This window comes from Dasypus novemcinctus, chromosome 15 (genome assembly GCF_030445035.2).
Source record: "Dasypus novemcinctus isolate mDasNov1 chromosome 15, mDasNov1.1.hap2, whole genome shotgun sequence".
NCBI classification, from domain to species: domain Eukaryota; kingdom Metazoa; phylum Chordata; class Mammalia; order Cingulata; family Dasypodidae; genus Dasypus; species Dasypus novemcinctus.
In genome coordinates this window covers 95,808,613-95,831,718 of record NC_080687.1, presented here as the reverse complement: position 1 = coordinate 95,831,718, position 23,106 = coordinate 95,808,613, and the positions used below count along the sequence as shown (strand labels likewise).

Below are 23,106 nucleotides of genomic sequence, written 5' to 3'. Positions count from 1 at the left end.
CACAGTTCATTCAACTTCCTGATAGTTTTTTGTTCAGAATGAAATCTGCCAATAAAAACATATTGAATATATTAAACATGCTATATTAGATAAGATTACCCCCGGAAAAAGGCAAAGGAAAACTTCAAAAGCAACAGATTTTTTTCAACAGAGTTGCGGCGCCCCCTGCTGGCTCACATGTGTAATACCCAACTCTAACTGCATTCCTTGACTTTTTTGGTAAATTCCGTTGACTTTTCTTTGGGGCTGTGGATTATTTCTAGATTTTACATTTTGATCTGTATCCTTTCCGGTTGTTACTCTCAAATGGGAAGCTTTGTTTGGCTCTCTGGTGTAAAGTCGTTTAGTGCAGTCTCCGGTTTCTTCCACGCTTAATTTGTCCAGCTTTGCTCATTCCCCAGCGTGGTCTGTGAGCGGCTCGTCTCCCCCTGCCGGGTCTCGCTGCCCTCTCTTCCCGTGCTGGCCGTGTGTTTATATTTAAAACAATTTGCCTCACTTCCTGTGGGCTTTGGCCTTTGTGCACCTTGGTGACAGCCCTTCCGTGACATGCCTTTGGCACTCTTTCCCGTGACTTCATCGGGTGGGCTGGCTCCTCGCTGAGGTCCTGCAAGGCGTTTTGTGCGTTTAGTCATTCTCCTTCTCCATTTACTTGTATTAACTCTGTGTCTGGGCTTCATTAAGACGTGTCAGTGCTAATCTTCCAGACGGCCTCAGAATGCTCATTCAAATATCCTAGAACTGGTTCAGAAAGAAAATACTGAGAAGTGAGAAGGAGAGCACCAGTCATTTATTGAAGTGGTTTGGTTCAAAAGTACAAAAGGAGAGTACAGTGACACAGTTGGGGGAACACAGGATAATTGCCCATATGGAGCGAAATCAGATCCTTTTCCTTAAAGTAATATATTTGTAAGCCACAATTTATTTTTTAAGAACTGATAAATTGAAATAGTCTCTAAAGTTACCCATTAGGTAATGTTTGTCAGGATAAAATGAAATTTGCACAATTTTCTTACTGAACAGTATTTAAACAATGGTGATTGATGCTGTTAGAATTGCTGCTTGCCAAGGCAGCCTTCGGTGTGGTGCTGATTTCTAAAACGGGAGTTCTCTGCCCCAAATTTCCTTTAAAAACCCCTCCTCTCCCCCGTTGGTCCCCTCTCCCCTGCCCCCTGCAATCTTAAGGTCTTAAGGGGCAGGGGGACCTAAATAAGGCCCTGACAGCCCTTTGCCACCTTCATGTGCATGCAAAGTTGAAGTCTTAATAGGCTAAAACCTCAAGGAAGGTAAAAACTCAAGTTTAATCTGCCCTGGGCCTTGTATTACAATAAAAATTGGTTTAAGACCCTTGCTACGCCTACAGAACTGTGTGGGAGAGAGGGTACACTGCAATGTAAACTTTAATCCACGCTTAATGGCAGTGCTCCAAAATGTGTTCATCAATTGCAATGAACGTACCTCACTACTAAGAGAAAAAATTGACCTTTGCTATGATCACTCTGCCTTACATGAAATATTCTGTGCCTTCTTGTTGTTCTTTATAATATGTTATCCTTGAGCAGTTTAGAGGAAAAATGTTTTCTGTTTTGGCTTCTTGCGCCTTTCAGAGGAAGAGCTGGTATTAGTTTCTTTTCCTGGAGGTTGTTGGTTTAAGGACCTGAAGCAAACCATGATCTCTTGAACTGCCCCTAACCTGCCCAGCCTTTCTCAAAGAAGTCTGCACTCATCTCTAAAAGCACTCACTTTTTGGGGGACACTGTCAGCAACAAGAGAGAAGGCAGAATTTTTCCACTCCACACTCAAAAGTGTCCTACTGTGCGGCGTCACTTAGTTCTTAACCCAGATGTGCAAGAAAAACATGAGCCAATGAGAACATCGACCTGTGCTGAGTTTTAACTTGCAAAGCAATTCCAGGGTCTTCACATTGGGAACTAGTTATCTGATTTTAATGAAAGGATTTTTGAACCCTCGAAGGTAAATTAAAGCTTTGAATAAAATTTGTGGAGAAATGAAGAGAGGAGGGATGTCTGTTGAAGAAATGGACTGGGATGGTTCCCATGGTGACCCAAATCCTTCCCTGGAATCAGGTTATTGTCACCCAAAAGTATAGCTTGTTAGTCTATACAAACCAATATAATTTAAAATACAGTCTCCTTTAGATTACCCTATTCAAGCTTCCCATGTCAAGTAGGAATTTCTTTGTGGAGTAGTCAATAATTTGGTATAAATGAACTGTTTGATTTGAATATGAATAGTCACATATTGCAACCTATAGAAGGGAATGCATAAAGGCTTTTTTTTTTTCTTTATATCCTGGTATTTCTAAGACCTCAGAGAAATTTGGAATCTGTAGACCCACAGTTCACAATTCAGAGGAAAATGGAACAGATGAAAGAAGAAAAAGAATTGGTGGAAAAACTCCAGGTGGTACCCAAGAGCTATGTTATAAGTGAATAATGATTTTTAGAGTTGTAGTGGCATGCTATAGTAAAAGGAAAATATATATAATTTGAAGCACTACTTACAGGCCTGGTTGCAATTTCTAGCTGGGTCACATACTGACTGAAATTGGGCAAGTGACTTAACATCCCTGACTTTCAGTTTTAAAAAGCAATTAGTTCCCAGTATAGTTTTATGAGGAGTATGAGAGTTAATATAAGTAGAAATACTTAATACATACATATAAAGGCTAGTATCATATCAGTTTGTTTATACTTTAAAATAATGCACTGCCATTTATTTACTTAGTGATAAGATTCTATTTATTTTTAAAATAATTGTTGTTATTCTTCCTTTGTCCTGCAGATTTGCCAGAGCTTGTTAATCAGCCATTCAATAGCTATTTGAGTTCCCACTAAGGGTGAGTGAATTCTTGGGGTTGGTGTCATAGAGGATTCAATGAATGGAATTTAAATAGGGTGATGGTAGGGGCCATCAGTAGCTTATTCCGTGTTGGTTTCAAGTCCCAGCACAGCTCCTGGAAGGTAGGTGGGTGGTACTAGACTACCCTCTGTCTTTGTATCTAGTCAGGAAGATAATAAATAAATATATAGAGGGTCAAATAACAGTGGAAGTGTCAATTGCCAAGGAAGAAGACATTGGTAGTGATTATTAAAGGCAGCACATTATACATTGCTATGTAAGTTTTTTGCATTCAAAGGGAAGTATGATCATTGTGAGCTAGAAAAGGGCAAGAAAACTTTTTGGAGATGGTAGAGAGTATGCTAAATCTTCATTTTTCACAATCAATTATGTGTTGACTGCTACTATGAGCCAGATGGTAGATGAGGTGATGGGATGTAGGAGAGAATAAAGGGGCCCAACTATTATGAAGTGTATATACTATTGGGAAGATATAGCAAGTAGCAAGGAAGCAAATACATCATTTCAGATAGCAGTGAGTTCTATAAATAAACAATGCATCCTATATGTTTTTGTTTCTTAACAGCAATATATACAATGGGTTGGCTTTAATAATGGGAATTGACTGGTTCGTGTTTTTGAGGCCATAAAAAAAGAACCTCAAAAATTTTGAAATAATTGAAACCATACAAAATGTGTTATCCAACCACATTGGAATCAAACTGGAAATGAGTTACAAAAAGATAACAGAAAATCCCAAATACTTGAAAACTAAACAACCTGCTTATAACTAATATATGGGTCAAAGAGAATATGTCAAGGAAAACAAATACATTGAACTGAATGACCATGAAATGCACATAGCAGAAATTATGAGACACCAAGTACTGCTGAGGAGGAACTAATGGCATAGTTAGAAAAGAAGGAGACTCTCATTCAATAATCTAAGCTCCTATCACAGAAACCTAAAATAAGAAAAATAAAATAAACCCAAAATAAGCAGAAGGAAGGAAATAATAAAGATAAGAGCAGAAATTTGACAACTTAGATGAAGTGGACTGCTTTCTTGTGAAACATAAACTACCACAACTCACCCAATATGAAATAGATAACTAAAAGTCTCTAGTCCTTAATGATTTCACTGTGAATTCTATGAAATGGTCAATGAAAAATTAACATAGTCTCTTCCAGAAAATAGAAGATAAGGTACCACTTCCCAATTTACTTTAGGAAGCCAGATTTAACCAAATATTAACCAAATAGAATCAAGTAATAATCAAAACAATTATAAACCATGACCAAGTAGGGTGTATTCCAGGAATGCAAGGCTGGTTTGATATTTAAAAATCCATTAGTGTAATCCACCACCTCAACAAACTAAAGAAGAAAAATTGGGCATGTCAAATGATGAAGAAAAAGTACTTGATAAAATTCAATATTCATTCATGACTTTTTAAAAAACTGGCAGAAATAAAGCAATAGAAGAGAACATTTTCAACTTGAAAAAGAACGTCTACAAAACATCTAAAGCTAACATTATTTTAATGGTGAGAAACTGAATGCTAGCCCCCAAAGATCAGGAACAAGGCAGGAATCTCTGCTCTCATCATTCTTATTCATCTTAGTGCTGGGAGTTGTATCCAGTGCAGTAAGGCAGGAAAGGGAGATAAACGGCATACAGGTGGGAAAGAAAGAATAAAACTCTCCCTATATAGAAATGGCATGATTGCCTACACAGAAACTCCCAAGAAATTGATTAAAAAAAAAAAAGGAACTCCTAGGACAAATAAGTTCACTAATGTAGCAGGATACAAAGTAAATGTAAAAAATGGTATTTCTATATATAAACATTGAACATGAGGATACCAAAATTTAAAGTACAATACCACTTTACAGTTGCCCAAACAAAAATGATTATGTGTAAATCTAACATGTGTAGTACTTGTATATGAAAATTACCTGATGCTAATGGAAATAAACCAAAGTTGATCTAAATCAGGGGTTCTTAACATTTTTTGTTCCATGGACCCCTTTGCCAGTCAGGTGAAAACCATGGACCCCTTCTCAGAATGTAACAGCAGATAGTTTTATGACATTCAACATCAGTATGTCTTCAAACTAAATTTTAGGATTACTCAAAATTATGTTTTACAACTTTCCCTTAATTTCAATACCTGATAACCTTACATGGTTCAACATCCATTGAATTGGTCATTTTCAGGAAACATTTAGAAATTGACTTGTCCCATGATGTCATAAAACCATCTCTGCCATCCTTAGCAGCCTTTTTGCAGGCAGTTATCCACTGCATTCAGAACACACTACATCAAAATAAAAGTCATACTAAGTCCACACTATACTGTGTATTATTCAATAAACATATCATACCCTCACCAACACGTCCACATAAGAATAATGTTGATTTTTAAAATTTTCAATTCAAGCTCACAGACCCCCTGAAATCTTGGTCTGTGGACCCCTGGTTAAGAACCGGTGATTTAAATAAATGTACTAGTCAGTTTATTTTCATTTGTCAACTCATTCCCTTTTTATATTTTCTTAGCCAGGGCTGAGAAAATACTGAGCCCAAGAAGTTCTTCCTTTCATTACTCCTTTCATTCTACTACGTAAAAACATTATTTCTAAAGTAGAGGAAGTTCTGCCTTGAAATCTTTCTAAAAGTTTTTTTTTTAAGATTTATTTTTTATTAATTTTTCTCCCCTCCCCCCCATTTTCTGCTCTCTGTGTCCACTCACTGTGTGCTCTTCTGTGACCACTTCTATCCTTATCAGTGGCACCGGCAGTCTGTGTTTCTTTCTGTTGTGTCATCTTGTTATGGCAGCTCTGTGTGTGTGATGCCATTCTTGAGCAGGCTACACTTCTTTCATGCTGGGTGGCTCTTCTTAGAGGGTGCACTCCTTGTATGTGGGGCTCCCCTACATGGGGGACACCCCTGCATGACAGGGCACTCCTTGTGCACATCAGCACTGCTCATGGGCCAGCTCCACACAGGTCAGGAGGCCCGGGGTTTGAACCGCGGACCTCCCATGTGGTAGACAGATGCCCTAACCACTGGGCCAAGTCCACTTCCCATCCTTAACCTCTTTTTAACTTAATTTGCTCTTCTCCATAATGGGCATATACTTGTTAGGATGAAATGCAATACATAGGAAACTCTCGACATTGCAGTTGACATGTTAAAATACACCTAAATGTAAGCCATTTTTATCATTGGTGAATATATAGCAGAGTTTCAAAATTCAGCAGGACATGCAAACTGCAGGACACACTCTTCCCCCAGATGAGATTTCTGGGTGAAGGAGTTCTTTGTCCGGTCTGCGTGAAAGGATGCTGGGGAGCCCACTTTCCTGATTGAGTGGATTCAAAGCCTTGATGGCGAGTAAGGTGTTACCTGCCTGAGATGAGGGCTTACAGAACCCTGCTGTTTGCTGGTAACCAAAAGATGTGCTTCTCCCCAGCCGTCCTTTGTCATTTTTAAATTTTTCTCTCCCCTCCCCCCCCAGTTGTCTGCTCTCTGTATCCATTCACTGTGTTCTTCTGTGTCCGCTTCTATCCTTATTAGCAGCACCCAGAATCTGTGTTTCTTTTCGCTGTGTCATCTTGCTGCATCAGCTCTCCGTGTGCGTGGCGCCATTCCTAGGCAGGCTGCACTTTCACGCTGGGCGGCTCTCCTTACAGGCACACTCCTTGCGTGTGGGGCTCCCCTACGTGGGGACACCCCCGTGTGGCACGGCACTCCTTGCGCGCATCAGCACTGCGCATGGGCCAGCTGCACACAGGTCAAGGAGGCCTGGGGTTTGAACCGCAGACCTCCCATGTGGCAGACGGACGCCCTAACCACTGGGCCAAGCCCACTTCCTCCTTGTGTCTTTTTTTTCCTCTTTATTCATTTTTTTAAGTAATCCCCTTATGTCTTTTTAATCGTCTGCATTCTCCTGTTCTGACGGCTGCTGGGATGCGCTGACCTCTGCTCTCCAGGTGACATCCTGCTGTTGGAGTCTGTCACATTCCAAAGAGCATTGCCCCTGCTGGCCACCAGGGAGAAACCCCTGCCCGCTCCTGCCCGGGACCTGCCGGGCTTCTGTCTGGTACGTTCTCTGCCTAGTGCTGACTTCGGACACCCCCGCTGGAGCGCGCTGTCTGCCTGACATGCACCCCGACACCCTGCTCTGCCAGCCCGCCCCGCCCAGGGCCCCCATGTGAGCTCTGCCTCGCCAGCACCGCCCCGCCGGCTGCTTTCACGTGGAAGCCGGACGCTTACGAATCCAGTTTTCCGGAAGCACCCCGGTTGTTGAGTGCAGCTCCCATTGCATACCTTCTCCTGCTCCCTGCAAAATGAGAGCCAGAGCCGCGCACGCGGGCCCTCGCCCCAGGTCTCAGCAGCAGGGCGCGGTGTCCCCTGCACCCTCTCTGTGTGGGCTCGTGCTGCCCTGGGTGCAGCAAAGGGGCTTCCAGAAGAGGCGGAGGGGGCTTAGTGGGCGGAGGTCTTTGCCTTGGGCGGCTCTTTACCTCAAACCCTAATCTAGGCCTGGGAAGCTGCTGTTGAAGGGCCACTTTGCAGAGGACACGGAAAACGGGCATCTCAGCCCAGCTGGGCCTCTGATAAACCTTTAATAATTGCACCTTGCCCAAGCTGAAGGCTGCCACGCAGAAAATGGCTGCTTTGCTGGGAATTTGGGTGGGTTCCCCATTTCCCGCAGTGGGAGCTGTGTGGGCCCCGATGTGGGTTGCTGCCAGCTCCCTCCCCCCCCCAGCAAGCCAGTCCACCCGCTGCTTGAGCACAGCGGCGCAGGGCAGGTGCTTTGGACACACAGCCACTTCATTAGAGCGCCACTGGAGGACCTGCTCGCACACGGATTCCCCTATGTTTTTACTTCTTACTCCTCTTTAGGCCACCCTGAGACTCTTAGAAAGGCATTTTCTGGAGGAGGTTTCTATTTTTAAATAATGTAATGGTTGGTTTTGCTTTTTTGCTGCATCGTGTAATAACTGCAGATGCAGAATGTGATGACTTGACTATTTCTTTTCTAATAAAGCCACGAGTCATGGAACATTCTCCATCCTGGGGCTTGGGTTACTGTGACAGAGGTCAGTGATAAGATGACTCTTATTTTAGAAAAGTGTAGTTTGTCCAGGGCTAGAAACTTCATTTCACCTTCGGTTCCTAATGGTATTAACTGGCAAACCACTTTTATTTCTAAGTTTAAATGCTTACATTATCAAGTATTGCTGTTTTTGGAGCAACGTGACCAGATTGTAATTAACAGAAAAACATTAGAATCTTATCTAGGCCAAGATATTCCTGGATTCTGAGATGTCTTTTTATAATGTGAGGCCCAGCTCCTAGGTGAAGGTACTTTCCCCATTTAGTCAGCTTAAACCTTGGGTACCAAATGTTTCTTAGTCAGATTGGCAAGATGACAAAGTTAACTTCCTCAAGATAAATTTCTAGTTTACTGAGATGCAAACAGTCCTCCTACATGGCCACTAAGGAGATCATTTCATTTCTGTGAACATTTCCGTGTGTCCATGGCTGTTGAGACCATGGAAAACCTACATAGTTAGAGGAGTATATTTATAAAGATTCTGTGTTGCTAAATCAGATCCACTTTCCCTGCAGGCAACTTTCTTTACACGATCTTATCTTGAGTGAACTGAGCCTTTTCCTTCTAACTTTATGTTCATTGGTGGAATACAGGGTATCTGGAACTTACCTAACCTCATTTGTGTATAAATAACCCACAGATGTATTGAACTGCCCTTGGTGCTATCTTGTACTCTCAAATCTGTAACACAGTGAAATCCCTTTGTACAAATGTCTTACAAAGCACCCTGAGCCATACATTGCTTAATAAACACATTTTGGGTGATCATTCCAAGTTTTTATTGGCCCATTGATACATTTACTCATGTGGACCCAGAGTAGCTCCCACGTTTCCAGCTGGTTGGTCATGTCCAGGACTGCAGAGCTTCGAGGTCTCCCTTTATGGGTCACCAAAGGGTGTATTTTCTTTTTCTGGGGAGCAGAGCAGGAGGACAGAAAGGACAAAGAGTGGATGCATACTGAGTGGCCATCTGGAAGAAAATACTCAATAAAAACTGAGTAGAACCATCACGTACAATGAGACTTAATTTTTCAGGGCTGGCTCAACATAGTTCTCTAGCTACGTTTGTCTTTCAACTTGGGCACCTGGAGTATTACTGGGATGTGTTTTCATCTTTCTCATCATTAATTTATCTCCATACTCCAATGGGCTGCTGCTTTTGGGATTGGTTGGATGATACCGTTTCATCAGGTAGTAGGGTAACTAGCAGAACACAGTTAATATGGACCTTCAGGTAAAATTCATGCTTGAATTAACTGTCCCACCCACTGCCAGGCTGGCAAGTTCTACTCAGCGCTAAGCTTTCCATGGCTCTCCCCCGCAGTGCCCATGGCCTCCCGGCAGACACGGGCTTCCTGGCTGGCCTCTTGGAGGCTGAGAAGAGTTCAGGGACTTAGTTATGTGACTTATAAGTGGATGCTAAATCTCCTTCTTCTCACAGGAGAGACCACTTTTTGATATTTCCTTTTAATGCATGATAAAAATGACCAGGTATTAACTGCATTAAAAAAAAAATCACTTGGGTTCAACTCTCCACTCAATGCTAACGATTTCCAAATTTTGCAGTAACAAGTAACTGATTTCCTTCTATTTATGGTTCATGTGCATCGCACTTGCCTTAAGAAGGGGACCTCAGCTATTAGACACTTAAGAAATGGGGGGTGAGGAAGAAAGGGGCCCCACAGGACTTAAAAGCAGGGCAGCTGAATGGGCATTTCAGCAGTGCACGAAGATAAATAAAGACACTTAATATATTGACGCCTTTTGTTCTTGAGTAAGAAATTAACTATAGTGCTTTTTGGCTTGGGTTAACTCTTAAAATCCATGCTGGTCTTTGGACAAATCATAAAAATAAAGAGTGACCGATAGGTAAAAGTGCTGGCAGATGGAATAAAATTTCAACAGCCCAAAAGTAGGCTTGGGCTGAGTGACAAGTGTTTCCAGATGATTTTATTTCAGGAAATGTATATTTTTTTCCTGTTTGAAAATGACATTTTGGCCCCTTTTAGATGTGGGATATTTTGACACTCCCAGAAGCAGCACAGGGCTGGAAGCCGCCACGCTGAGCAGTCCTCAGCCTGACACCCCCGCCCTCATTGCTGGGTGCACCTCTGGGTCGTGCTTTCATCTGTGCAGGAGTCCCAGGCCCTCCCTCTACCCGGCATTTGCCAGGACAGTGTGGATTGGGCCTCTGAGAATTTCCCTTTCAGGAAACATATTTTTAAAAATGAGGCTTTAGATTTTGAAATTCTCAATAATTAATCCTGCTTACAGACTGTGTATTTTTCTCTTTAAAACTCTCAGGGTCCAGCTGCTGGGTTTTCCATTCTCAGATGCGTTTGTTCGTTCATCGGATATGTAATGAGACTTGTTCATGCTGGGTCCTGGGTTAGGCGCTGGGGTCCCCTGGGGCCACGAAACATGCCCTCCAAGAGCTCACGTGCCAGACCGGGGTCCGGCAGACTTCCCATAAAGAACCAGACAGCGAACAAGTCAGGCTTTGCAGGGGAAGGTCTCTGTCACCACTCCTCTGCTCGGGCTTCGTGGGGCCAGGGCAGCTTGGACCCTCCGTAAATGAGTTGCCTGGTGGTGTTCCAAGAAACTTCAGGCACTAAAGCATGCTGTGGGCTGGGTTGGTCTGAGGCTGCAGGTCGTGGACCCCTGATCTAGGGGAGCCTTAGGAGAGTAAAGAGGATAGAGGGTGACAAGGCAGCCGGGCACACAGCGCTGTGAAACGCGGGGAAGGGGGCGTTTGCGCCGGGACTAGAAGGCCTGCGGGGGTGGCGGGCGGGGCGTGGGGGTGGCGGGGCAGGGGTCCTGGGAAGCAGCTCTTCAGGGAGGGGGGGCGAGGAAGCAGCGGCGCCCGGGTGCAGTCAGGGAGCAGTGGCAGGCGTCTCCCTGCAGGCCTCCAGGAGGTGGTGTGGCGGCCACCTTACAGGGGAGAAGTTGCCCCTGCAGGCGCTCCCGCGGCGGAGCTGACAGGTCAAGCTCCCAGCTGACAGGTCAAGCTCCCGTGTGGAGAGAAGTCTCAGGCACCTTTGCTTTAAGGCCGGCAGGTTGGCGCCGGCGCTCTCTGGTCTGGGAGCAGCGAGCACAGCACATGTGCTGACTTGAGTGGCTGCGCCGCCGTCTAGTAGCTGGCCTGGAGGTTGGCATGGCAGGCGGCTGTCGGGAAGAAAGGAGCTACAGAGAGGAGAGAGCATGCAGGACTGGCCTTTCAGCCCGCCCCGAGGCATCTGCTGCAGGACAAGAAGTCAGGTGAGCTGAGGGGCCAGGTGGACCCCTTCCCCGAGCTGGCTGGGGTCTCTGATACCCCCGATGGTGAACTTGATGGGCTTCCTGCTTGGATCGCCCCCCAAGGGCAAGGGGCCCTCCTGTGTCGTGGCACAGATCAGTGCCCTGGCCCATCGAGGAGGGAAGGTGTGGGAGGCAGCTGCCGGCTGCGCGGATCCCAGCCCTAGATGCACCCGCGTGGGGTTCCGAGTCCTGACGCATTACTCACGAGCAGTGTGACTTTACAAAGTTGCCTCAACTCTGTCTCAGTGTGTCTCAACTGTAAAATGGAGAAGTAGCTACCTTGCAGGGTTGTCATGAGGAAAGAATCACTGCAGATTCAGAGCACTGGTGCAAGGCACGTAGTAGGTGCTCACCGGGTCTTCCAGGGGAGCTGTTAGTCTTGATCGCTGACCTGCTGTCCCGCCCTGCTTGCTGTGGTTCAGAAGAGGCTGGGGGGGAACTGGGGGGGAGCCCGGCTGATTCCCCACTGGAGAAGCGACACGAAGCAGGAGTTCCTCAGAGGCAGGCCTGAAGCATTATTTGTGTACTTCTCAGAAGAGGCTACTCTGTGACTTGGCACTGTGCTTTAAAAAGAAATGCAATGAAAGACGCTTGGGGTGTCCTGGTACATTCCCAGTGAAAGCCTTGAGGATCCTGTAACTTTGCAATTTGAATTCATTGAATTTGAAGTCAGCGTAAATGTAGTTGTCTGCATGCTAAGTCTGCTTTGTGGAAGTGGCCTTCTGGAATGGCTGTCTCATCTGGCCGGTCCTTAGAAAGCCCTTCTCCTCTTGTATTCTTTGTGCAACCATAAAACCACAGCAAGTCCGTCCCCACCCCAGCTCTAAGCTCCCTTCAGGGACCCCTTCCCTCTGTGCGGTGGCTGCACTAGGTCGATGGAAGATGAGCACTGGCACCCCTCACTGCCCCCTCATCCTTTCAGCCAGAACCACCTTTCTCCAGTCAACTCCCATCACCTGTGGTAAAAGGCCAGCACTGCCCTGGTTTTGTATTGTCTTATGCTTGTCCACTCCACACGTCAACACTATCTGAGGGGAGCAGGTGCACCTCAGAGGTTGAGCACGCATGTCACGTGTATGAGGTCCCAGGTTCAATCCCTGGTACCTCCTAAGAAAGAAAGCTCCGTGGTCATCAGGCTGCAGGGAACACCTCATCAAGTAGGCAGGACAGGGTGTTGGCCAAGGAGGCGTTTCCTAGCCAAGCAGACACACCGTGGAAGGAGAGTGCCTTTATGATGTCAGGCCAGGGCCAGTGACAGAGGTCAAACTATTTTGTCATGTTACTTTAGAAACTATTTTGTTGAGGAAAAAAGATTCTACATGCAAGAAATTACTCGTGTTGATTGTGTTCCTTGAGTAGTGGGTGCTGGACATTTCCTAAGAGCAAAAATATAACATGAGAAAGTAGCGGAACATTTGCATCTCTGGCCGTTTTATGAAAGAATCTTAAAAAGAGAGGATATGGGGAGTGGATAGGGCTCAAAGTTGAGCACCTGCCCCCCACATGGGGGGGTACTAGGTTTGGCTCCTGGAGCCTTCTGAAAAACAACAAGCCAAACAAAAAACCAACTCAGGGAAGCCGATGTGGCTCAGTGGCTAAGCGCTGGCTTATCACATATGAGGTCCTGGGATCAATCCCTGGCCCCTCGTACCTTAAAGAAAGAGAGAGAGGATGTCGAAGACTGTGGTCCTTTGCGAGGCTGTTCCTAACCACGATGAAAGGGTATTAGTCCATCAGCATGCCTCCATGCCAGAGGCCTCAGGAAATAAAATGAAGTTAGTCAGTGGCTTACGGTCAGTGTAACTGGGTGGTCTATATAAGTGGTAATTGGAGTTACTTTAAATTGTGTGATAAGCTATTGCAATTCTGCTTGATAAGAATGTAAGCCAATATGTTCTTGCTGTGTGGTTTTTCACTCTGTGTATAGCTCAGGTACTCATTGTACAGATTTCTTAAGTGTGTAGATCTATTGCCGATTTCAAGGTGATTAGGAGCCTTTCGAGAACAATCCTCAGTTGTGAAAAATCATTTTCTCTGCAGACAGAGGAGAGAGCAAGGGAAGGAGGCCGCTGTGAGATGACGAAACAGGCAGATGATGGCGTTGCGCTCAGGCCCGGCCGTCAGGGGGTTGTTTCTTCACAGACTGGTGGGTTCGGCCTCTGTGGCTCAGGGAGCTGAGTACCTCCAGCTGTATCTGACTCGCAGGGCGGCAAACACCAGCTGGCTCACCCTCCGGCCAAATCATATCTCCAAATTTGCTGCCTGAGACCCGGTCCCTGAAGCGTCCTGCTCTGTGCGCTTCCTCCTGGAGAAGCTGCGTCTGCCCCACCACGGCCTCGAGGAGGAAGGCTGGTCACAGTGCGCGTCGCCGTGGGGCGCTGCTGGACGTGGCCGTGACGAAGGCCCTGTCGCAGGAAGCCGCGCGCCCGGGCCCAGCCCCTTCCCTGGCGGGGGCGAGCTCTGCCCCAGGACCTGCCCCCGTCTCGCCGCGGCCGCTCCGGCTCCAGCCGCGTCGCGGAGGCTTCAGGGCAGGCCCGGGGAGGCGCTCGCCCCGTCAGAGCCGCCCTGCGGGGACTTGCGCCTGGACCCAGCGCGCAGCGGGCCCGGAGCCTCCGTCTGCGACGTCGCTGCCTTCTCCACGCCCTTCTCCCTCCCGCGCTCTCGAGGCACCGGCACAACTGCTCTGCTGCCAGACGCGCTCGTTTTATTAAAACCAGACACGCTCTACCTGGGGAGGGGTGCGGGGGACACAGTCGGGTTTTCCACCACCAAATTTTTACAATATATTTTCAGCATACAAAATATTTATATAAATATTATTTATTAGTGAGTTATTCATCCTTTGGATGCAAATTGTAAATTAGGAAACTATTACTACTTTTTTGTGGTTGAATACTTTATTTTAATATTATAAATACTGAGTTATTTTCCACCCTCTTAGGTATGCGGTAGCTCTAGGTCTCATTAATCATGTTTTCCAGTGTATATGACTCTGAGGGGGAAAAAAGTAAGCAAAAAACAGGTACTTCTGTGACAAGAACTGTGTTCTGGGGAGGCATTATTTACACTTTGGTTTGGGGAACATTGGTCTTTATTTATATTTCTGCATTCCATCCAGTTTCCTACATTCCAGCAGCCCTGTTGTCCCCTGATAGAATCAACTGACTGAAATCAAGAGGGCACCCCAAAGTTATTTGTAAATAGCTGTGAGTTAAATTTTTTAAAAAGACATTAAACTTGAAATTAGTTTTTGGATTCATACTTACATTGCTATGCACAGAACATTCATGTTTTTACACAAAGGAGTCATGGAAAGCACGTGTTGAGGTATGATTTCGCACTGTGACTTGGGCCATTAAGGAGTGTGGCACCAAAGGCAGTAGAGGAAGCCAGAGAGGAAAGGAGAGATGCTCAAGAGTTTGTTGTTTAAGCAAGAAGGTTTCTGAGGGAAGCTCTGACCCCTGAGCCATCCAAAATTACTCAAGGCACAGAGGACCTGGGGCAGGAAGCCAGCTCTTCCACACGCCCAGTTTTAAAAGAGGATGCCTTCTGAGAGGGAGAAGCCAGATTTTGTTGTCAGGGAGCGGGTGGCTTTCAGAGTCGCTGGTAAATATGTCCCGGCCTCGGGCAGGCCCCCTGGGGACCCAGGCGGCAGCCACGGGCGGGGAGAAGGTCAAGTGGAGCCTGGAAGGCCAAGGGCCAGGCGGGGCGTGGGGAGACAGAACAGAGAAGCCGAGAGGGAAGGCAGCTGCGGGCCCCAAGAGCGCCCCAGGCTTCCTTGGGCGGAGGCCGGGGCGTCTTTCCCCCCCTGCAGAGCCGCCGTGAGGCTTTCAGGAGCAGCAGCCCCGCAGTTTGGAAGCCACGCGAGGGGCAGCGAGTGGTGCCCACGACAACGCCAGCCCCACGCCACGCCCTGGAGGCTGGAGGGCACTCACGGCCGACGTCTGGGCTGGCAGCTGGCAGTCGTTTCCTATCACATGTACTGTGCACTTTAGCCTACCATAAAATGTATTTTAATACTTTCCTGTACTGCACAAATACCGGTCTTGTCAAACAGTGTAATGATGTAAAGACGAAAGAGATTTGGGCAAAGTGCGTATACAGTTTAAGCATCATTCGAAGGGAGATTATATTAATAGGAATTTAGACTGCTGCACCTGCCGAGCATTCAGAGGGCAGGGTCCTGAAATATTTTTTTTACCTGTGTATACAACAACATGAAGCTCTGTAATCATTGTTTTCAGAGGTTTTGTGTTTTTTTTTCAAAGTTGGAATGTCTCTTTTGTTGTTAATTTTCAGTATTTCCTTGAAGCTGGCTGTATAATACAAATGGCTTCGGTGTTTTGTAAGATTTCTTTTTTCTTTTAAATGCAGTCCTGTGTGGTAACCACACAGGTTACGACCTCTTCACCTTCCTCGTACACTGTTTACATGGGCACCAAAATGTGCATGACCAGTGGATAGTGCCATAGCAACAGAATGTACATAGTGCAAATATCCTCCATTTTATTATTTAACAGACATTAAAACTTGGAATTTCTACAAACCTACCAAATCTGATACAAAGGTTGACTCTGGTGGCAAAAGAAAAAAATTCATAACCTGTCACTGCAGAAACAGTGTAGCGATCGTCTACTGTACTTACACACACACATACACATACGTTTGAGCACATGCGAATGTGTTTAAATGTATATACACATACGTAAAACCAGGAGATCATATAGCAGAAGAATGAAAACTATGTAAACACATATGCATGTCATTTATAAAGGAGCCCTTCGAGTAAAAGCAGTGGCAGCTTCTGTACTCGTGCCCCATCGCACGCAGCGCACAGGCCTGGGCGGCGCAGGCTGCTGCTTCAGGCTGCTCTGCTCTGCGCGCGCGGCCGCCTGGCCTGATCCACGTCACGGCTGATACTCTGCTGGGGGGCTGCTGCGGGCGGGCTGAGAGCTGAACCCCACGCGGCGTTAGAGCAGATCTCGCATCTGTTTTTCCTCTTTCAATTCTCCAGTACCTAGAAGAGGAATTGTCACGTGCAGGGACTGAGGAGACAGAGTTAAAAGAATGAACAAGCTTGGAAAGGGACTTGGCCCAGTGGTTAGGGCGTCCGTCTACCACATGGGAGGTCCGCGGTTCAAACCCCGGGCCTCCTTGACCCATGTGCAGCTGGCCCATGTGCAGTGCTGATGCGCAAGGAGTGCCCTGCCAGGCAGGGGTGTCCCCCACGTAGGGGAGTCCCACACGCAAGGAGTGCACCCCCTAAAGAGAGCTGCCCAGGGTGAAAGAAAGTGCAGCCTGCCCAGGAATGGCACCACACACACAGAGAGCTGATGCAGGAAGATGACACACAAAAAAGAAACACAGATTCCCGGTGCCACTGATAAGGCTAGAAGTGGTCACAGGAGAACACACAGTGAGTGGACACAGAGAGCAGACAACCAGGGGTGGGGGAAGGGGAGAGAAATTTTAAAAGAAGGAGAGAGAAATTAAAAAAAAGAAAAAGGAAAAAAAGAATGAACAAAGTTAACATCGGTTTTCTCAAAAATTGCTTTCCTAGTCCAGTAAAGAAGGCTTTGCCGGGCACCTGTGGGAGTGCCCTCCCAGCACCCCAGGCTTCTAGGAGCTACCCCTGCCTCAAGCCCCGGGAGGTCTTTGCGGTTCTTACAAGGACGCCACCACCTGGCCCTTGCTCACGGTGCAGAGACAGCTTCTTACTCGAAATTGACCAGTAAGTCTCACCCCTAGGATTTTACTTCTTTCCTGGTGATTAAAGACACAAGACATAAAACCTAGGAAAAAGCTGGAGGATAAAACAGATGCACTGCAAGAAGTAGGAACAAAAGGCAGCAAAGGGTGCTGTGGCCAGGCTGCACTCCCAGGTCCGCTGGTCATTCCCAGAGGCTAGGACTTCTTGCCTGGAAGCAATTCGGGTTGGGTTTTGATCACTTCTCATTAAGATGCAATGAATAAGGAGAGGCCGAGGCTCTGAATGTGCAGGTAACTTGTTCGGGGTCACAGTGTGGCAGGCTGTGCCCTTTTTCACTGCACACAGGAGCTTCCTTGCAGAACTGGGGCCCAAACGAAGTGTCAGGAAAGAAAAGTGAAAGAAAAGCTTCCAGACAATGGGATGTTTGGAGATAAAAATAACCATATTCATCTGATAAAACCTGGTAAGCTGATCCATTTGGGCTAGTTTTTAAATGCTGGCTAAGACCAAGGTGACCTCAAAAGAGCAAGAAAAAGTTAAAAAACAAAACAAAACAAAACAGGCACAGTGATAATTGCTAACCATATATGTATGTGGAAAGGGTTTATTGTCCAAAATATACATAAAGAACTGCTATAAAACACCAGTTTAAAAAGGCAAAGAGTTTGACATTTCTCAAAGAAGATATATAAATGGCCAATGCCCATGTGAAGGCATGATTAATATACTGGTCATCAGGGAAATGTGAAATAATACTCAAGGAGACGCCACTTCATACCCACAGGATGGCTATTATGAAAAGAAAAGAAAAGAAAAGAGCAAGCACTGATGAGAGTTGGAACGATTGTACAGTGCAGGGATTGTAAAATGTTAAAGCCACTGTGGAAATCAGTTTGGTGATTCCTCAGAAAGCTGAACGTAGAATGATCATATGTCCTGGCAATCCCATTGGAAGCAGGGACTGGAACAGATATTTATATGCCTATGTTCATAGCATTATTCACAGTAGCCAAGAGGTGCAAGCAGCGCACCTGCCCACCTGCAGGCGAGTGGGTAAACAGTGTGGTGTAGACATACAGTGGAGTATTACTCAGCTGTAAAGAGGAATCGAGTTCTGATGTGACAACATGGATGAGCCGTGAAGACCTGTTGAGTGAAATAAGCCAGACACAAGAGGACAAATATGGTATGATTTCACTTATACAAAATATCTAGAATAAGCAAAATCATGGCCAGAAAGTAGATTACCAGTAACCAGGGTGTGGGGATGGGGCGAGGTGAGGAATGGGAGTTACTGCTTACTGCGTGCAGAGTTTCTGTTGGAGGTGATGAAAAAAAAATTGGATAATGGTGGTGATGGCAGCATAATATTGTGACTGTAATTAAAACCACTGAATTGTATACTTGAAAGTGGTGAAATGGAAAATTTTCCATTATACATATATGGCTATGATAAAAAGTGCTGTTTGTTTTTAAAAGAAGACTGGAAGAAGCACATAACTTTTTTTCTGCTTGAGGGGAAATACTGTAACTGGTATTACTTTTGTAAATGAGAGGAAAAATCCCCTAAATATTTATAATGACAACCATCAGTTGCCATAATGAAACCAGCCTATAAGCATTAATTTTGTAACTTTGTCTCTAATGGGTGGTTTTTAAGTTTCATTGTTGTTTTGAGGTACCAGGGATTGAACCCAGGACCTTGTACATGGGAGCAGGCGCTCAACCACTGAGCTGCACCTGCTCCCCAGCAAGACTTGGTTTGTTTGTTTTTAGGAGGCATGGGGGATTGAACCCAGGACCTCATACATGGGAAGCAGGCACTCAGCCACTTGAACTACATCTGCTCCCTACTAATGAGTGGTTTTTAATTGACCTACTCCTTGTGCAAAAGAGCAGAATGTATGCAAAAATGTATTAATTTAATTTACTGAGGCTACTTCGAACAACTAAATGTTTTCTCAGTGAACCGCTGAGCTCTGAGATCCAGCGAAGTGTCAAGGACCAAAAACCTGGGGAGCAGAGGTGGCTCGAGCAATTGGGGTTGGGAGGTCCTGGGTTCGGTTCCTATTGCCTCCTAAAAAAAGAAGACAAGCAGACAGCGAGTGCAAACAGCGGTGGGAGGAGGGGGGAGATACATAAACCAAATCTTAAAAAAAAGTGGGCTTCTTGAATTTGGACTGCCAACCTGTTGTTCTTGCCATTTCTCACTTTCTGGGCATGTCAAGTTCAAGTGGAATTCTCTAGCATGGCCAGGAAAGGGAGACAGGGCAAAAAGTTGCTGATGTCACCAAGTATTATGGGTAGACTATAAATCATTATAGTATTTTTTGACAGCCAATTTGGCACAATATATCAAAATATGCATGCATATGCATATGCTTTGTCTAAGTATCTTTTGACATCTAGAAATGCTTTTTTATGGAAAATAAGAACTAGAAACAAGTATGAATTTATAGGAATGTATATCTCAGAATCGTTTCTTTTTTTATTCCAGAAGTTGCAGGTTTACAGAAAAATCATATAGAAAATACAGCATTCCCAATCCCACCTCCAGTATTAGCACCTTACATCAGTGTGTGCATTTGTTACGAATGACAGCATGTTCTTATAACTGCACTACTAACTAAGCCATGGCTTACGTTATTCTTCCCTGGTTTCCTTGTAGAGTCCCATGGGTTTTTAAAAACAATTTATTCTAATAACATATATGCAACCTAAAATTTTCCCTTTCAGCCACATACAAATATGCAACTTGGTGTTAATTACTTTCACAATTGCTACATCACTCCACCCATTGCCAAAACTTTCCCATCATCCCAAAAGAAACTACAATTGAAGCATTACCTCCCCATTCTCTAGCCGCACCGCAGCCCCTGGTAACCTATTTTCTAGTTTCTGGCGCTATGAATGTGCTTATTCTAACTATTTCCCATCAGTGAGCGCATTCGATACGTCCTTCTGTGTCTGGCTTTTTCAGCCAGCTTGATGTCTTCAAGGTTACGGCTGAATAACGTTCCATTGTATGGCTATACCGTATTTTCTTTATCCATCAGAATTGTTTCTACTATCAAAATACAGAAATAACTTTTAATGACAAATAAAATTGGATCATTTCAACACAAAACACAAACAACAAAAACAAACAGAAAAGCAGCCCAGAGCCGAGCGCGCCCGCACTTGGCTGTGAGGCGGCGAGAAGGCGCCTCGGTGCTTTGCGAGTGCGGGACGCGGGGCAGATCGCCGCAGCAGCTCCGGGAGCCAGCCGCTGAGGACCCGCGCGCGGCAGCGGGCAGGTGCCTAGGATGCTGAGTGAAGAAGCGACGAAAGCAGACGGCTGCGGCTGTCCAGATGAGAAGAGACGCCAAGTCCATAGAAGTCAGTCCTTGGCGCGCGAGACCCTCCCTGACAGCGGCCGCTCCTCTCTGCGGGAAGCCTCAGCAGGGCGTGCGTCTCGGCGCCACCCGCTGCCAGTCTCTGCCTGTCCCGGGGGCCGGCGGGGCAGGCGGGGGAGAAGGGGCGCCACTGCCCCGGGAAGCGCCGCGCCCTCGTGGGGCGGACGTGCGGGTGGGGAGCTGAGCCACGGCCCGTCTCGCTGTTATTGCTTAACTGGACACGACTCTGCTTAGACATTAATGTAACTTCCTGCCATTTGCCTTTTTTCCTCCCTCCTGCTTCAGTTCTTCCAAACTGTTGCCTCAAAATTTTTTCCGTTTGCTCTCAGCTTGTGTCTTAATTTACAGAGAAAACGAAGGCCGTGGGAAGGGAACCGTCAAATGACCTCTTGGCTGGGAAAGTGGGCGTCTTCTCCCCTCTGGGCTGGGGCCGTGGGGGTTGGGTGGTTGAGCTCCCGCCTCTTCCCCCCTCCTTCCCTGGCCTGCCTCCCTCCCGCCCGTGCTGTTCAGGCCCGAGACAGCCCTGCCCCACTCACGCTGGACCTCAGTCCTGCCTGGCTTCCCTCCTCGAGGCTCCTCCGAGCAGTGGACAGGGAGGCGGCAGGACCCGGGCCCTTCCCGCGGCGCCGCCCCCGCCGCGTCTGGCGCCTGGAAGGAGGTGGCGAGTCGGTGCTGAAGGGGCGCGAGGCCGCTCCCCGCGCCCGCCTCTGCGCTGCACCGCAGCCCCTACGCAGCGCCAGCCCCCGCAGCCCCGCGGCCTCTGCCCCTCTCCCACCCGCCTGCCTGTGGCCTGTGGCGGCGCGTTTCCGGGCACGGTCACTCTGTGTCCCCCGCGGCCTTCGGGTTTAACACGAACGCCCGATGCCTTCCCCAGCACGTGAGCGCTGAATTCCACCGCGTTCTCCAACGCGCCTTCCAGTGAGCAGCTAGACGCCTGCGGGACTTCCTGCTCCGCGGGTGCGAGAGCGCAGGAGGCCTGCAGTGCTGGGAGAGGCGGGGCGGGGCGCCCGGACCCCTGCAGGGGAAGGCGAGGGGGGCTCGCCTCCCTCCGCCCCTTAGGTGAGCTCGCCGGGGCGTCTGGAAAGCCCGTGCGAGGTCCCCGGGCTCTCGGGCGCGGGACCTGGTGTCTGACACGTCCTGGCGAATCCCAGGCCGACCTGAGCGGTTGGGGCTGGGGCAGCAGGACAGGGAGACACAGCGCAGGGACCTGCACTCACTCCTGGGGCGAGCGGCGGGACCCAGGCGTGTCTGGAGACGCGGCGGTGCCGAGGCAGGAGCAGGATCCCTGAGGAGCGACCACGCTGCCGAGAGCCTTAGCCCGGCTCCCGTGGCGCGCCGGACGGGAACCCAGGCTGGGAGGGCGGGCAGGATCATCTCACCATTCATTCCAAAAGCCAGAGCGATGGTTCCCTTAGCTGGGATAGCTGCTCTGCGGTGCAGCAAGATATGGACCGGACAGCTCTACACTCAAAACGAACTATTTGATAGTCTCCCAGGACTTATGTGCTTATAACTACGAAAATATGTTATTTGCTATATATACTGGAAAACTGTTTTCAAGTGGGTGGTCTATGTTGCTTCTCCTAATCAAAACACTGGGTGGCAGTGTTTTGACTGAAACTGTTTTAGAAAAGAACCACAAGGAGTGGGTTTTATTCTTTTGAGAAAAATAGTAGTTCTACTTCACCAGGGATGACCAAAAAGGCAATATGCTGTCAATCCACCACACACCTCTGATCAATGTTACCATCTAAATACAGGGGTCTCACACACACACACACACACACACACACACACACACACAGACCCCCACCAAAACCAGGATGCCTGGCATATCTTGACAAATTGAACAAAACGAATCTTGGTTAACCCTGTTCCCACCTATATGTGTCATTTTTATGGTATCTGAATTCATCTCATAAATCCAAGGAGATAAAAGGGCTTATTTAACTGGCTGAGTACATCATTACCAGGCCAGGAAGGAAATGCTGGGATTCTGTTGTTTACACACTACACAAGAAAATGAACTTGTTCAGCAAGTGACACCAGTGACGAGGCTGACACCTGGTGCCAGAGACAAAATGAAATTAGAAATGTCATGCTTTTGGATTGGAATCTTGGGCTTAGGCCAGATACTACAAGGATAGAGATCCCTTTTATTTCCTCTCACAAGACCAAAAGGGCATTTTCTCCTGCCCTGGCTAGGGCTTCCCAAGTCTGGCTTTGGATGCTTCTAGAAGTTGCCTGACAGAATCAGTTACTAAAAGAGTCCAAGACATTAACACTGATTTCCTGGGATATGTTAAGCAGGTTGTGAAATTCTCTTAAAGATCACTTTAAGAAACAGTACATTCTCTAGGAAAGGCCAATATTAGGTAGCAAAACATTGTCTCAAATTTAAAAATATTGAAATCATATAATGTATTGTCTCCAACCCAATGGAATGAAGCTAAAAATCAGTAAAAGAGGGAAAACTGGAAAATTTACAAATACATAGAAATTAAACGACATGCTCTTTTTATTTTTTTAGGAGGTATCAGGGATTGAACCCAGGATCTCATACGTGGGAGGCAGGCACTCAACCATCAGGCTACATCCAGTCCCCTAAACAACACAACTTTAAAAAACCAATGGTAAAAGAAGAAATCACAAGGGACGTTAGTGAATTTCACTTATGGGATGCAGCAAAGGCAGTGCTGAAAGGAAAATTTATCTTCTA

At 46.7% G+C, this 23,106-nt stretch overlaps 1 long non-coding RNA gene across 3 annotated transcripts in view; it reads left to right on the top strand.

The window, feature by feature from the left end:
• LOC131273465 (uncharacterized) overlaps positions 1–23,106 on the top strand; it is a 129,741-nt gene that overhangs the window by 72,815 nt on the left and 33,820 nt on the right. For 2 of the 3 annotated variants that reach the window (XR_009180701.1, XR_009180702.2), the window contains 2 exons: positions 2,803–2,857; positions 6,859–7,267. This is a non-coding gene — a long non-coding RNA (uncharacterized lncRNA). Of the gene's footprint in view, positions 1–2,802; positions 2,858–6,858; positions 7,268–23,106 lie in introns of those variants that run through there. The other variant, XR_009180703.2, reaches the window with a different exon arrangement.